At 42.3% G+C, this 14,604-nt stretch overlaps 1 long non-coding RNA gene across 1 annotated transcript; it reads right to left on the bottom strand.

Moving 5' to 3' along the window:
- Positions 1–9,155: 9,155 nt before the first annotated feature.
- Positions 9,156–14,399, bottom strand: LOC134179961 (uncharacterized). Its single transcript, XR_009969915.1, has 7 exons — positions 13,050–14,399; positions 12,811–12,989; positions 12,324–12,747; positions 10,250–12,259; positions 10,077–10,182; positions 9,956–10,006; positions 9,156–9,886 (listed from the first exon to the last, which is right to left on the bottom strand). It is a non-coding gene; the product is annotated as an uncharacterized LOC134179961 (long non-coding RNA).
- Between the last annotated feature and the right edge of the window lie 205 nt (positions 14,400–14,604).

Below are 14,604 nucleotides of genomic sequence, written 5' to 3'. Positions count from 1 at the left end.
CAAGAGTTCATATTTGTTTGTGTGTACGTGCATGCGTGCGTGCGTGAATGCGTGTGCGTGCATGCGCGCGCGCGCGCGTGTGTGTGCGTGCGTGTGCGCGTGTGTGTGTGTGTGTGTGTGTGCGTGCGTGTGCGCGCGTGTGCGCGCGTGTGTGTGTGTGTGCGTGCGTGCGTGTGCGCGTGTGCGTGTCAGTGTGTGTGTGTGTGTGTGCGCGCACGCGTGTGTGCGTACGTGCGTGCGTGCGTGTGCGTGTCAGTGTGTGTGTGTGTGTGTGTGTGTGTGTGTGTGTGTGTGTGTGAGTGTGTGCGTGCGTGCGTGCGTGTGTGTGTGTTTGCCAGTGTAGAAAGTTATTTAGCTAAAATTTGTTTTGTTTAGCATTCTGAAGTAGAAAACATAAATGCTACTCAACTGGACCATGATTCGTACCTCTGAGTTAACAACAATTAACGATGTGTAAACAAATGTATTATACTATAGCGTACAGTAGATCGTCATGACATCTAAAAGGTACTTGCATGTGATTCTTATGCTAATTACTCGAGACCCGGATAACTGGGCTAAGGGTATAGTAGTCGGCCGACGTGCGACCGTACGACCGTATTTATACTCGATTAATGATTAGTACAGATACAAATGAAGCTATTCTGACCAATAGACGAGAAGTGGTGTCATTACCAACCAATAGAATGAATGAATGAATGAGGTCTTATTTTACGACGGGAACGTGAGTAGCATATCTGGGATTAGATGATACCATTTGTTCCTCCCCCGAATTTGCGCATCCTCGATTGTCTTCGCCCCCCCTTCGGGACTGCTCAGCCCTCGAGTCTGAGAAGATATGGAAGAGTGTCAGGCGGTATCATTTATAATCCCAGATATACATACTATACTACTGGAACTCGTGCAATCGATTCGGTCGCTCACACCGCTGGTTACGCAAGGCTTTACGATAATATTAAATTCTCCTAACGAAATCGAATAGAGGTACTCAAAAATTGATAGCCAATACGTGAAAACGAGCTCACAAAACAGATTTTGTGCGTTCTAAGTTAGGTTAGTTGCATTTTTGCAGATTCTAAGACTTCCAACCACAATTATCGTAAGTACGGTTATAAGATGCAAAGTTTTCTAAAGTTTTCTATGACTACCTACAAGTATTGAATACGTAGTAGTATATTAAATTTGTACTATCTTTAGCACTATATATAAGGGGTGACTCTTCTCTCTAAGTAGAGACTTTTCTCTAAGTAGAGAAAAGTTGCGCTCTATCAGAAAAGTATCATCTACACTAGATAGCCTACTGTCTATAGACAAAGTTGCGCCCATTTAGACAAATAACATCTCTATGGTTTAAAGCACAGAGTGTGACTTGTCTATTGGAGTGCTAAGAAATCGCGCCCTATTAGACAAACAATCTATCATAGTTTATAGCTGCAGAAGCGTGTACTATGTCTTAAGGCTGGTTCACAATAGACGCACTCATGTTCACAATATGCATGCGCTGCGATCCGATCCGACGGTGTGCGCCAACATCAAAGGATGCCGCCGTTGGAGCGCAGTGGCGCAGAGCGGAGCGCAACAATAGGATCAGCTCTATTTCGATGCGCTCGACCGGAAACGTCGTACGCCAAACAGGAAATGTAATTTACAGTTCTCCAATCACCGCACATGTTTAATTGGTCACGAGATGTAGAGTGCCATGTCCGGGAATTCAAGTCAAGGGCACGTGCCATGGACAGCAAAGAAGATCTCACTACCCACACACGTCGACGGTTGTTTGCCTTGTTGCTGCGATATCGCCGCAAAAGGCACAACAGAAGCAACTGTTTCTTTGCATTAGTAGACATATTGTGATAGTCACGTGGCTAGATATTGTCATGTGACAATTAGTACGTAATCTAATTATAGTCATCAGAGCGCAGCTCACACACGCGCTCCGTCATATTGTGAACAGCGATCCGCTGCGCCGCTCGCGGATCGGATGCATATTGTGAACGTGCATACGTCTATTGTGAACCAGCCTTTAGTAACTCAATGCGATCGGAGGGTCATCCTCTAGACCCGTTGTTTTAAAATGAACAACTCGCAAAGATCTACGAAAGCAGGCCAAAGACATCAGGCTCGAGAGAGCCTCTTGCCTGCGCAAATCAGAACTCCTGCAACTCAACTCCAAAGTTAGAGACTTGGAGATGGTACGACGAATTCAAGGTGCCTGTCAAAGTGGGCGATATTCGGCACTGCGCGGAGCTTGAGTCGTCGACAACTCTGCTCAGTGTCATGCAAAAAATTCGCGAAGAGGTCGATACCTCATTGCGAGTTAAAAAAAATTAGTCAGTATATGCAAAATCCTCTATACCGCTTAGCTGTCATAAAAAGACTTATTCCAAAATGAGACACATACCCCTAGCATCACACATCGCAAAGAAAGGTGCCGACATCTTGAACGAGCTAGATGGTCAACGAGAACAAGTGACCAAAAGTCGTAGAACGGTGACCTTCAAATTCTTCCGTGGTGTAGACGGTAGTCTTACCGAAAGAATGATGGAGAAGCTGACACTTTACGCTCAGACGTCATTCTATCTAAGACATTCTTCCACCTATCGAATTCGAAACCTCGAAGACGGTAGAGCGATGTTAGTTAGCAAAGATGTGTCCAGTAGCACTAGAATGAATCGTCTACAACAAGCCCACAACTGGATATCGAAACAAGAGAAAGTTCGACTCACCACAGACAACATAGATCGTCCCAACACCAAGTGGGTGTTTGTACGATTTATCCAAGTCCAACTGTCCATCGTCCAGACACGAGAGGCTCTACTCGGCACAGGGTCTCTACCCGAATGGCTACGCCGGAAGAAGGGCCTCGTTGCTCTTGACACGTAGACCGACAACCTATGTCGATCTATTTCGATGTCTTGCTCTACATCAAGGGGTGCGAGCAGATCGCATCACCACCAAAGCCAGAAAGCTCGCCACATTCTTTTACAATAGGCAGAGCGTTTTGCAAAGTGTACCCAAGACCAACCTAGACATTCTCGACGCGATCGAAAAACATTTCAAGTTGGGTATTCGCGTGTACCAGCCGAATGAGCAAGTGTGGCAATTCACTCGACAACCCACTCACTATCCCAATACGATGACCATCGGAATGTTTGAACAACATGCCTTCTATATTAAAGATATCAAGAAGGTGCTGGTCTCTATCTCTGTGGTCATTGCTCCCAATCCTTTACTCAAGCTTGTCATCTCCAACGACACGCCGATTGGTCTGCCCAGGTAACAAGGTTGACAAACCTCAGTCGGCCTACGAGAAGCGTTCTATCCCGAACATAACGCGAGCAAAATCGCCACTCGTTGGCTTGAGTACGAAAGTCAACAGCACGGTGTCCACACGGTGGCGAGCGTTGGATCGCAGGCGCTCCCGTCGACGAGATGGCCGGTCGAACCGTATGTTAATTCCACGGTTGCTACTAGCATGGATGCCCCAAACATCAACCCGACAAAGGGATGTACGAACAGACACTGCACGAGATCAAGCAATCCGGGACGCCGGATTCGATCTCGTGGTGATGTGGCAATGTGAGATGCCCCAAGCCGCCAAACATTTGCTAGGCTACTATGTGGACGATAGAGCCGGTCAAAAGAACAAAGCCTCCGCCAAAGGGATAAGCAAGAAGCACAACGATATCACCTGGTGGCGTTACGTCTCGACTCTCCAAGGTCGAAACCACCATGCACAAAATCGAGGCTTCCGAATGGTAGGAGGATGTATGAAGACGTACCTGCAAGATAAACTCGGTCTCAGCGCCAATTATGACAAACGCCAAGTCTTGCCGATGGTATTCACACGGAACCCATATCTAGCCGATATCAAGCCAAAGATATTTGATGTATCCTCGACGACCCATCCTCTACGCAACCATGCATATCAAAAGATGTTGTTGGAGTTGAGGGAAAATAATATGTAGAGTCTCCTCGATATCGGTAACATCCAAGACGACCATTCGCTTGTGACTTAGCGATAGGTAGATCAACAATTCGTCGACCGTTAGAGTTGTAGTTTGACGGTGAGTTTAAACGATAGCCCTTTTAATTCGGACAACTCTTTGGCGAATTTATCGTGTATCTGTGAATACATCCCTTCTAGAAACAATTTTAGATTACTACAGCCACCAACATCCATCTTCCACGACCGAAGAAAGTCTTCCATCACCCAAGCGGCGGGCTTCCAGACCAAGGGTCGCACATCTTCGTATGGTGACACAGTCATGACTGGTATATATGGGTTTATATAAAACTTATATTAACAGTTACGCGGGTAGACCAGAACAGCCGAACACGTGAACATCTGTCTAGTACGTCACATATGCTAATTATAGAACAATCGTTACAGTGTCTGTATTTGCAATCGTCGGTCGTATGACGTGCCTCATACTGTTGTTCGCCAGCAGAGAGAGGTTCGTGCGTATTGAAGCGCCTGTCGACGATGTTGTCTCATGATCTCCGTTCTTCTTGTTTTCTCATCGGTTGGTCGTTGCCCTGCGTTTGGCTAGAGTAGCTGCACTTTTTGCATCGAGAAACAAGGTGGAAGCACCCGTGCAGACGAGTTCGGTCTCAGCTGACCACATTTTCAGGCAGATAGGAGCCTAGAGTCACGTGTCAAAAGACTCGAATCTGTATCGTTAGTTCTACGAGGCGTACACAAAAGCGGAGTGACGGTGGCTGTGGTGTGTCTTGTTTCCGATCATTGTTATATCTGCAAACCCCGAGATATGAGATAACAGTGAAAACGACCTCTGTAGTTATCATGGAAGTGTGACTCATTATAAACGTGTTAGGAGACTTACAATCTATAGAGTTATAGTATGAACGTCTGCACTTACTTTCTTGCACGTTGTTCGCTTATTGTCATTCAGACGTAGAAGAAAGAATGGAAAACTTTTCAAAGGAAGTGATGGTATATGTTGGTGATCGCACAATTCCACTTGACTGAGCACGTGCAAACTAAGTTGCGCAGCCGTAACGGCCGTGAACAAGGAGTTGTACTGCTGGAAAATCGATCGATAAAGACATCAAAACACTAGAATTAAGAACATCACAACTAGCCTCAAGAAAGTGCATATATATACGTCGTTCTTATATTTATTACAAGCTTATGTTCTAGTAATAGACAGTCGTACAAGTTCTGTGTTAATTAATTAACTAAATGTTTAGTAATTGGTTATTGTCACTAATTAGGCACATTATAATTTTTTGTTCTTTCCTTAGTTAGATCAACCAGCGAAATTAAGAAATAGGCGTACCCCTAAACTATCTGTATACTCCACATATAATTCCACAACTAAACCTATTGGAAATGCTCGTTAGCGTCGTGTTAACGTTAGGCGAGCGATCTTGTGTTCTGTCTTTCGTCTAGTCGCGTAAGTTACTAACTACAAATGCATGCATGGTTGCGTTAGGTAGGAGCTGTCGAACAAACATTGGAACTTAGAAACAGACATTGAGTTGTTCTTCTTCTGCTTTTCTATTTTTGTTCAATCGTCTAAGTCGTTTACCTAGATATTTGCGGACTATAACAATTTAATTTTAATGGTCACGCTTGTCATGCATGAGCGCGTAATTATTAAGACAACAGACTTTGCTCTTCTTCTCGCCTTTTCTTTATAATCCTTTTGTCACGCCTCGGTTTCTTTTGCTCCTAAGTCGCGCACGAAAACGACATCGACACTCACTTCACTCTTCGATCTTGCCAAGAAATTATAATAGAGTTGGCTCCTCGAAAGAGCACACTTGATTCAATTTTTTACGTTCATGTTGCCGAAACAAAATTGCATTCATCGTCCTTACCAAGTTACCCACTATATTTATCTGTTTACAAATCTATAGTATGCGGTTGTTCTTTTGGCATACAGAACGTACCTTGCAAGCGTAGTAAAATGAAGAGCGGTTTTAAACAAACATAGTACGTGTCACACAACCATATGAAGATACTAGATCGAATTTGCTAACCTCAGCGAACAGTTACGTGCTTCAATTACGGCTGAGTGGAAAACGCGAATCTACGAATCCACATACAGTATATGTCAAACAGACTGCAGCGACTAGTCTTATTTCGCGAAAACGGCCACGGATCCACGAATCCACGCACACTAGATCTATAGACTAGAGCATCTCAGATTTAGACCGTTGCTCCTGTCATTGTTTGCTTTCTGCTGCGATTAGCGTATGGTGTGCCGTTTCTGCCAAAACAAGTGCATAGCGACTATTGCTCATCGTAACAAGTGCCTAGTGATGTTTGGTTTTAGAGTTACATCGTATAGCAAGTGTCTAGTGATGTTTGGTTCTAGAGTTACATCGTAGCAAGTAGGTCAGTGGATGGTCTGGCCATTTAATTTTCTACATTTCAATTTTCGTGTTTTAATTTTTCAATTTTTAATTTTTTGCTAATTTTTTTACAAAAAGTTAATTTTTAATTTATAATTTTTTACTTGCATCCTTATTAAAATTTTGTGTTTATTAAATTTTAACTTTTAATTTTTAATTTTTAATTTTCTATTTTTCTTTCTATTATTTTGTAAAATGGTTTTTCATCTTTTGATGTTTGATTGTTGTGATTTTTAGAATTATCTTATAAAGTTTGATTTTTAAGCACCTATGTGCTCAAAACTAGAAACTTGAACGCGCAGTTCGCTTTTCTATTTCTAAGATGAATAGAAAATAGAAAATTGAAATGACCGAAGACACTAGACACAGCAGGGGTCTCAGCGGGGTCTCAGCGGGGCTTCCATTCGTACACGTGTCTCAGGAGATCACATTTCCAACACAAGCATGTGTTTGTTTTTACTTTACTATCCGTCACGTGCCAAACCACGTTGGCAGCTCTTGCAACTCCGCTCTGACCAGAACGTTGTGCCAGTGAATACCGCACTCCCTAGCTGTGTAGGTACAGTGTACGTGCATTGTACACAATACGCTACCTTTACCGTAGATGAACCGATTGAAGGGGAAATGCTACGAATACGTATCGCTAGAGGCTCCACACTAGCGGATCACCGAGTTGGCAACTGTGGTGACGAAGTCTAAAGACTCGTTTGTTGTCTGAGAAAAATCGAGGCACAATTGAAACATCGAACCCGTCAACCTACTACAAGTAGTAGACTAGGCGCTTTCACGGGCACACTACACGGTACCGTACCAGGGTGGGCGTGGTATTGTATAGCAGGTCACATTTGCATGACGTCGCACAACTCCCCAAGCAAACAGACATGTACGTCCATCGTTCTAGAACTCCTTCTGAACTCTTACTTGAAGTCAACTCAACTGAACTCTATTTGCTCAACTCAACTCAATTAATTAGCTCAACTAACGTAGAACAGTGTGCAGCTACAACTGAAAGAACATGGTCATAAATGTAGCTAGTCAGCTACAGCTAGCTAGAGCTAGTTACTAAGTAGACTACTATGCCAATGCTGAGTATAGCTACTGTACTAGAGTCAATAATGCTAGACAATGATTGTAGAGTTCTACCGTGTCACTCGGTGATCTCTGGGCTGTCATTGTCGACGCGTACGTTCATATCTGCAGTCAAGATGCGTGACGAGGAGGCACCAGCACCTTGGGTTGTGGCAGATGGAAACACAATTGGTAGTTCCGTGTCCGACGAAATGAAGAAATGTGACCTGCTGTAGAGTACCACGCCCACCCTTGTACAGTACCGTGTAGGCCTAGTAGTGTGCCCAGTCTACTACTTCTAGTATAGGTTGACGGTTTCGATGTTTTATTTGTGTCTCGATTTTTCCTAGACAATAAACGAGTCTGTAATACTTCGTCACCACAGTTGCCAACTCGGCGATCCGCTAGGGCGGAGCCTATCTAGATACAGTACCTAGAGCTAGATATTCGTAGCATTTCCCCTCCAACCGGTTCATCTACGATAAAGGTAGCGTATTGTGTACAATGCACGTACCTACACAGCTAGGGAGCGCGGTATTCACTGGCACAACGTTGTGGTCAGAGCGGAGTTGTCAAGCGCTGCCAACGTGGTTTGGCACGTGACGGAAAGTAAAGTAAAAACAAACACATGCTTGTGTGTTGGAAATGTTATCTCCTGAGACACGCGTACGAATGGAAGCCCCGCTGAGACCCCTGCTATGTCTAGTTTCTCCGGCCATTTCAATTTTCTATTTTCTGTTAATCTTAGAAATAGAAAAGCGAACTGCGAGTTCAAGTTTCTAGTTTTGAGCACATAGGTGCCTAAAAATCAAACTTTAAAAGATAAATCTAAAGATCACAAGAATCAAACATCAAAAGATGAAAAACCATTTTACAAAAAAATAAAAAGGAAAATAGAAAATTAAAAATTAAAAATTAAAAGTTAAAAGTTAATAAACACAAATTTTTAATAAGAATGCAAATAAAAAATAGAAAATAAAAAATAAAAATTAAAAATTGAACTTTTTTTAAAAAGTTAACATAAATATTAAAAATTGAAAAATGAAAACACAAAAATTGAAATGTAGAAAATTAAATGGCCGGACTATCCACTGACCCTAAAGGTAGCTCTAGACGCCGTCTGTCAAGTTTCTGTGTCTTACAACCTTGGGAACGCCCTACCGTGTGCCTAGCTTAGCGTCAGCGTCAGCGCTAGCTGCAGGTTGGCCTAGACATGTTTATTTACTGTAGTGGTCTCGAACTCGCTAGCTTTTTTAGTTCGTTGAACAACTCACACGTTATTACACGTGCGCGCGTTGTCGTTAGGCTACGTTTAAATTCTCTTTTTGACATCTTTGTAAAATGTTAATTAACTGACGTAATAATTAATTAAATGGTGCTAAATTTTGCATATTATCTAAAAAAATTCGTTGGCCTACTTGACAAAGTGCTGGTTTAGTAACACATAGTGACAAGAAATTTATTTTAGTTGTTTTGATAAGATAATTGAATAATCAATGATAACCTCAACAATGTACTAGAGCTTTTCAGTACAGTGTTAGACCAGATAATGCCAAGTTCAGTTGTGCTGTTGTGCTCTTTGCAGCAGCTATATTGTATGTATTGCAAGTGCTAATGCAATGACCGTGTTCATGGCTTTTTAAATATAATATTTGGGCAGAGAATGACTCAAGAAAAATGTGCAAGCACTGGAGTGGCACGAATTTGTTTAAGGTTATTTGGAATTCTCTTGATTAACAACACAACCTGTTTATACTTTTATCTAGATAGCTCAAAACTGCTGTGTGAAGTCAACTTTGCAAATAGTTGTCATGTCACTTTCTATAATTCCAAAACAAGTTGCTCTAACAAAGTAGCAACTCTGCAACAACTAAACTACTATATAGTCTTTAGACATGTTGTTAGATGATAATTCCAAAGTGATCTCTGAGGTAGTGCTTGTGCACTGGCAGTAGACGTGCCTTAACATCTGGTGGTATTTCGATACAATTCGGCTGAAAAGCAGGATGCTTGATGATAATGCATGTTGCATTGCCATGGTAGTGTGCATTGGTGGATTCTTTTGAAAGACTTATCATGTTGTACTATCTAGATGCTTTCCTCGTGCACAATGCAAATGTCATATAAGGTGGATCTGTTCGTCTTTGATATCCCTGTCTGCAACCTGCACAGACCTTGATTTGATTAGTCAAGAATTTGAATTTGAATGGCTTAGGAACCATGTCCTGTGGACTTATAGCAGATGCTGTAGCTGTCATTGGTGTGAAACTCACAGGGTTTGGGTTTATGCTGTGCATCAGGGGTGGTCCTGGCCAAAGTCCAGGGTTGTATTGTTGAGGTTGCCCATACAGTTGTTGTGCGTAAACTGGATATCCAGATGCAGTTAGTTGTGATGGTGTTATTTGAAAAGGTAGATATGCAGTAGCTGATGAACCTCGAAGAGAGAATAATGTACTGCAGGTCTGAACAGCTGTCATCGACTGTTAATTAACGTTTAATGTACCTTGTGATGGTGCTGCCATTCGAAAAGGTTGAGATAGTGTAGCTGATGAACCTTACAGAGAAACATGCATTAGAAGTTTGAACAGTCAACTGCTGTAGTGTACTTGAGAAATTCCAATTACCTCGTGATTGTGCTGTTATTAGAAAAGGTTGAGATGTGGTAGCTGATGGAGCTTGTGATGATGATGTCCGTTGAAATGGTTGAGATACGTACAGTAGTCGATGAATCTAAAAACATATCAGTGGATAGCAAGTTTGAATTAACTGCTGTACATTACTTGAGGGATTAAAGTACCTTGTGATGGTGCTGTCATTTGAAAGCATTGAGGCATATTGGGAGATGAACTTTGAACAGAACCATGCATTGCATGCCCAGACTGCCATGATGTACTTGACGAGGAGCTAGGCAATGTAGTGTGTAGCCTTTGTATAGTGGTCCAGGTGGTGCTTCTGCTTGCTTTTGTCTGTATTGCTCTCGCTTGTTGGGTTTCTTGCCTGCATCACGAGGCATGGTAGCCATTGCAAGTGCAGTCAAGTTTCCTGTGGTTGTTTTCTGCAACAGCGTTTTGTAACATATTCAACAGCTCACCATTGTATTCTGCTACAGCAATCACATGAGAATATATTTTGTAAGCAGCCCAAGAGCCACATGAAAGTTCACATGAGAATTGACCACACATATTCCCTGTTGTTACTAAATGTGGCCTCCCTGGTTTGGTGTTGCTGATGACAAAGTGTGATCGTTTGTTTGGACGTGGAACAGCAGTCACGTCTGTTTGTGCTTGGAGCAGTTTCTTGGCCTTGTCAACCATACCAGCAATTGTTGCACTGGGCACTCCAGGACAAGCTTTCATGATAGTCTCTAGAGATTGTGAAAGACCGGTGGTATTTGTAGTTGGATTGTTGGCTTGCTTACTGCTGGCTTCCGGTTGGCTCTTGTCTTTGTTGCTATTACCATCTCGTTGTTGAGGACAATCACTACTTTTTAATGTGTTCTTTCCTTTGCTCAAGATTTAAATCATTCCACTCTTGTTCTTGTAAGTACGGATGCTCAAAGCCAAGTGCAAATGTGTATTCACCAATTCCTCAAATGGCCTTTTCTACTTCTTCAAATTGTTGTTTAATAAGGTCTTTCATGTGCTTACAGAATTCCGCAATATATTTTTCTTTGTAGCTAAGTGATTTCTTGATGGTGTTGTTCATTGCTTCATTTCTGTTTGTGCTGTAACGTGTAGGTGGTTTTCCAAGTCCAGCTTGTGTACGGACTGCTGCAATCATGGTGGCTTTCATACTATTTGCTTTGTACTTCAGGAACCATGAATAAAAATTGGGCTGTATGCTGTTCCACTTGTCTTTGAGACAGCTCAGCTTTTGATTAAAATCTGACGCCGATTCACAGTCTATGAGTCCTTCTTCACAAACTTGCAATTCTCACAGCTTTCTTCCAAATACGTCTGCTAGTATTTCATTGGCAGCAACAGGTGTTAATTTCATTTCTGCAAGCTTTTGTTTAACGTTTCGTTCTGCATGAATAGAGCATTGGACATGTATGCCATCTTGAAAGGTTCTTTTCAGCCCTTTCACAAGGTTGTCTTTCCGTCTGTTCCAAATGAATGGACTCCAGCTAGGGAGGGGCGGCAGTTAATTAATGTGTTCCCCAGAAAGCTGTATGAAGTTTCAAGCTCTTGTTGATGTATTAATAGTGCTCCAATGAACGTTGGGTTCTTTCAGTGTGAGTTGTTCAGCAGTAAGTGATTGTACGTCGAAACTGTTACATAGAATTTCCCACAATTGAAGGTGGGATCTACACCCAAGATGCTGCAATTGGGTGAACAGTCAACACAGAAGCGTTCCATGTCTACAAGTTGTTGTTCAGTAGCTAATACACACATTGGTTCTGGAAAGGCAGTTACTGCCCTGACAAATTTGTCTGATGGACTTTGCGCTGACTCTTCCATCATCATAACGTCAAGGAGCAGATCCTTGTTGACAGCTATGGCAGTGCGTCCAACTCCAGATATGTATCGTCTGCTGTCCTTGACTTGCTGTTGCGATCTTGTCAGTTGACTAACTGATTCGGTGCTGATTCCACCTCTCTGCTGGTAAATGTGTGAGGCTACTTGCTTGGGCTGTATTGTTTGTGAAGTTGTTTGAATGTCTGTTAGGGTGCTTGTCTCAGTGTGGACATACGGCTGGTTTCTAATCTTCCGATATCCATGCTTTTGTACATTCAGCTTGTGTTCTCCATGGAGAAAGCAGTATGATATCATGGAGATACCAAGCTGTGTTTCAAACCCTGTGTTGTCTGCAGAAGATATAAACAAATAAGGTTTTTGTATTTTTTGTGTAAAATGTTGTAGCTGCCTTACCAATAGAAAACACAGTGTAGATAATTCTTCTAAAGTCTGCAGAAGACTTGTTCTTAGCATATTTTTTGTGGACTTTGTGTGTTGCTTTCTTTGGAATCATTCCTTCTTTTTTCTTTCCACATGGACGAATTCGCACTTCTCCTTGAAGGTTGTGTTTCACTTGATAAAAGAGTGAAGGGCATCCTTGACAATTCCAAGCTCCCAGATCATCTGCAAAAAATGTTGTTTGGGTGGGAAAGTGATGTCATATCAACGAGGAAAGCACAGTTATGTTCAACACATTTGGGTGTAGAAACACAACTGTTGAGCTGGAGCAGAGAGGATTCTTGCTAAGGCATCTTCAGCTGTAGAAGATGTACCGCCATGCCAGCTCCATACAGGCCAACTTCTGTTGTTGCTATAAAAAGGAGAGCCATGGACATCTCTGAAATGCAGTGTTATGTTATTTAGCTTTATTTGATAACTTAGTTAACAAGATGAAGCTTACCTTGTAGACTCTCTATTTGGTGTGGCGATATTGGTAGAGTTGTTTTCTTCTGTTTGTTCTGCTGAGGGTGATGGTATTTCTGCTGAGAGTGATGGCAAAGATTCTAAATCAGACTCTGTGCTTGAAGCAGTAAAAACACTGTCTAACTCTTCCAAGTCATGATGATGGGAGTGTGTTTCCTGTATACACCATACTTATTATTATGCACTGTATATATAATGACAGAAATGAATGAATACATCTGAATGCTGTATTTGTGATGTGCAGCTCATCATTGACTGCTGTATTCCAGTTTGATATGCAGCTTCATCATCAATGTCAGGTGATTGAAATTTCTCAAACCACAGTTGATTCACTGTAACGTCTTCACAGGGTGACAAGAACTTTCAACACGGCCAGCAGCGTTTCTATTTGTGTTATCCCATGAGTCAAACAGGTCATCTTGGTCCACTTGCCACATATTTGGCTTTGATCGCTTCTGACGACTCATTCTGATACTCTTACTTGCAAGGATGACTTGTTCTAGTGAGATGTGCTTATTTATACCATCAATACCATGCCACAAGAGGGAAGGCTCAAAATATTTTTACGTTATCTGTAGTGTCTATACCCTTATATGACACATACGCACTGATTCAGACATGGAACACTGAACGCAGACTATGAGGACTAAACACAGACAAACTAAAGACGTATTGTCTCACAACATATACGTAGCTAATCTCATTAGTATACTATAGGATTGTACTGTGCAGGTGGTTTTCTGTTTGTCTCTCTTCAGTTACTGCTGTAGACGGTGGTATCTGGTGAGACTGCTGGGACATTGGTGTAGTCTCAGTGAAGTTTTCTCGTTTTTTTTTTGCACTGTTATTATCTTGAGAGGATCCTGATGATGTGCTTGTGGATGTACTTGTAGTACTAGATTGATCTTGTCCTTTTGCTTGCTGTTGCCATTGTCTTGGTTCATTGTGGGTACAGATATATCTCCTGTAGGTTCCCATGTGTACTCTGAAAAGGTTCTTCCATCACGCTCTCTCAACTGGTCAATATGGGCATACCTTGGTCCTCCTTCAACACTTACAAGATAGGTTGCAGGCCCTAAACGTTGGATAATGACCCCACATAGCCATTTCCCTCTGCTATCTTGTCTTGGATTTGTAACACTGACTGTCATTCCTGGCTGTAGCTGTCGAACCCGACCAGATGCAGTGCCATATTGTTGACTCTGAGCCTCTCTCAACTCACTGTCAGCTTCAGGATGTAATATTGATAGTCTTGTTCTCGGACTCCGCTTCAACATCAATTCGGCTGGTATCTTGCCGGTTGTGCTGTTTGGTGTTGTCCTGTAGTGCAATAGAAAGATTGATACCTGGTGACTCACTGACCTACCAGTTGGCTTTGTTTTTAGAGACTTCTTAAACTCTTGCACCATTCTCTCAACCTGTCCATTTGAGGCTGGGTGATAAGGAGGAGTTAATTGATGTTTTATTCCATTCGCTGACATAAAGTCCTTAAACTCATGTGAAGTAAATTGTGGACCGTTGTCCGTCACCACTCGTAGGGGTAGTCCATCATAACTAAAAGTATGTCTCATGCATCAATAGTTTGTGCTGTGGTTGCATGAGTACCTAGCTCATGTACTTCAGGCCATTTACTGAATGAATCCACCATAAGCAGGTACTGTTTCCCAGCGACTTCACAAAAGTCAGCGTGTACTCTCTCCCATGGCTTCTGAGGATAAATCCAAGGGTGTGGAGGATCAATCCGAGCCGATTTGCCTCGCAGACTTTGACA

Source organism: Corticium candelabrum, chromosome 5 (genome assembly GCF_963422355.1).
Source record: "Corticium candelabrum chromosome 5, ooCorCand1.1, whole genome shotgun sequence".
Classification (NCBI taxonomy): Eukaryota; Metazoa; Porifera; class Homoscleromorpha; order Homosclerophorida; family Plakinidae; genus Corticium; species Corticium candelabrum.
This window is presented reverse-complemented; position numbering and strand designations above follow the sequence as displayed.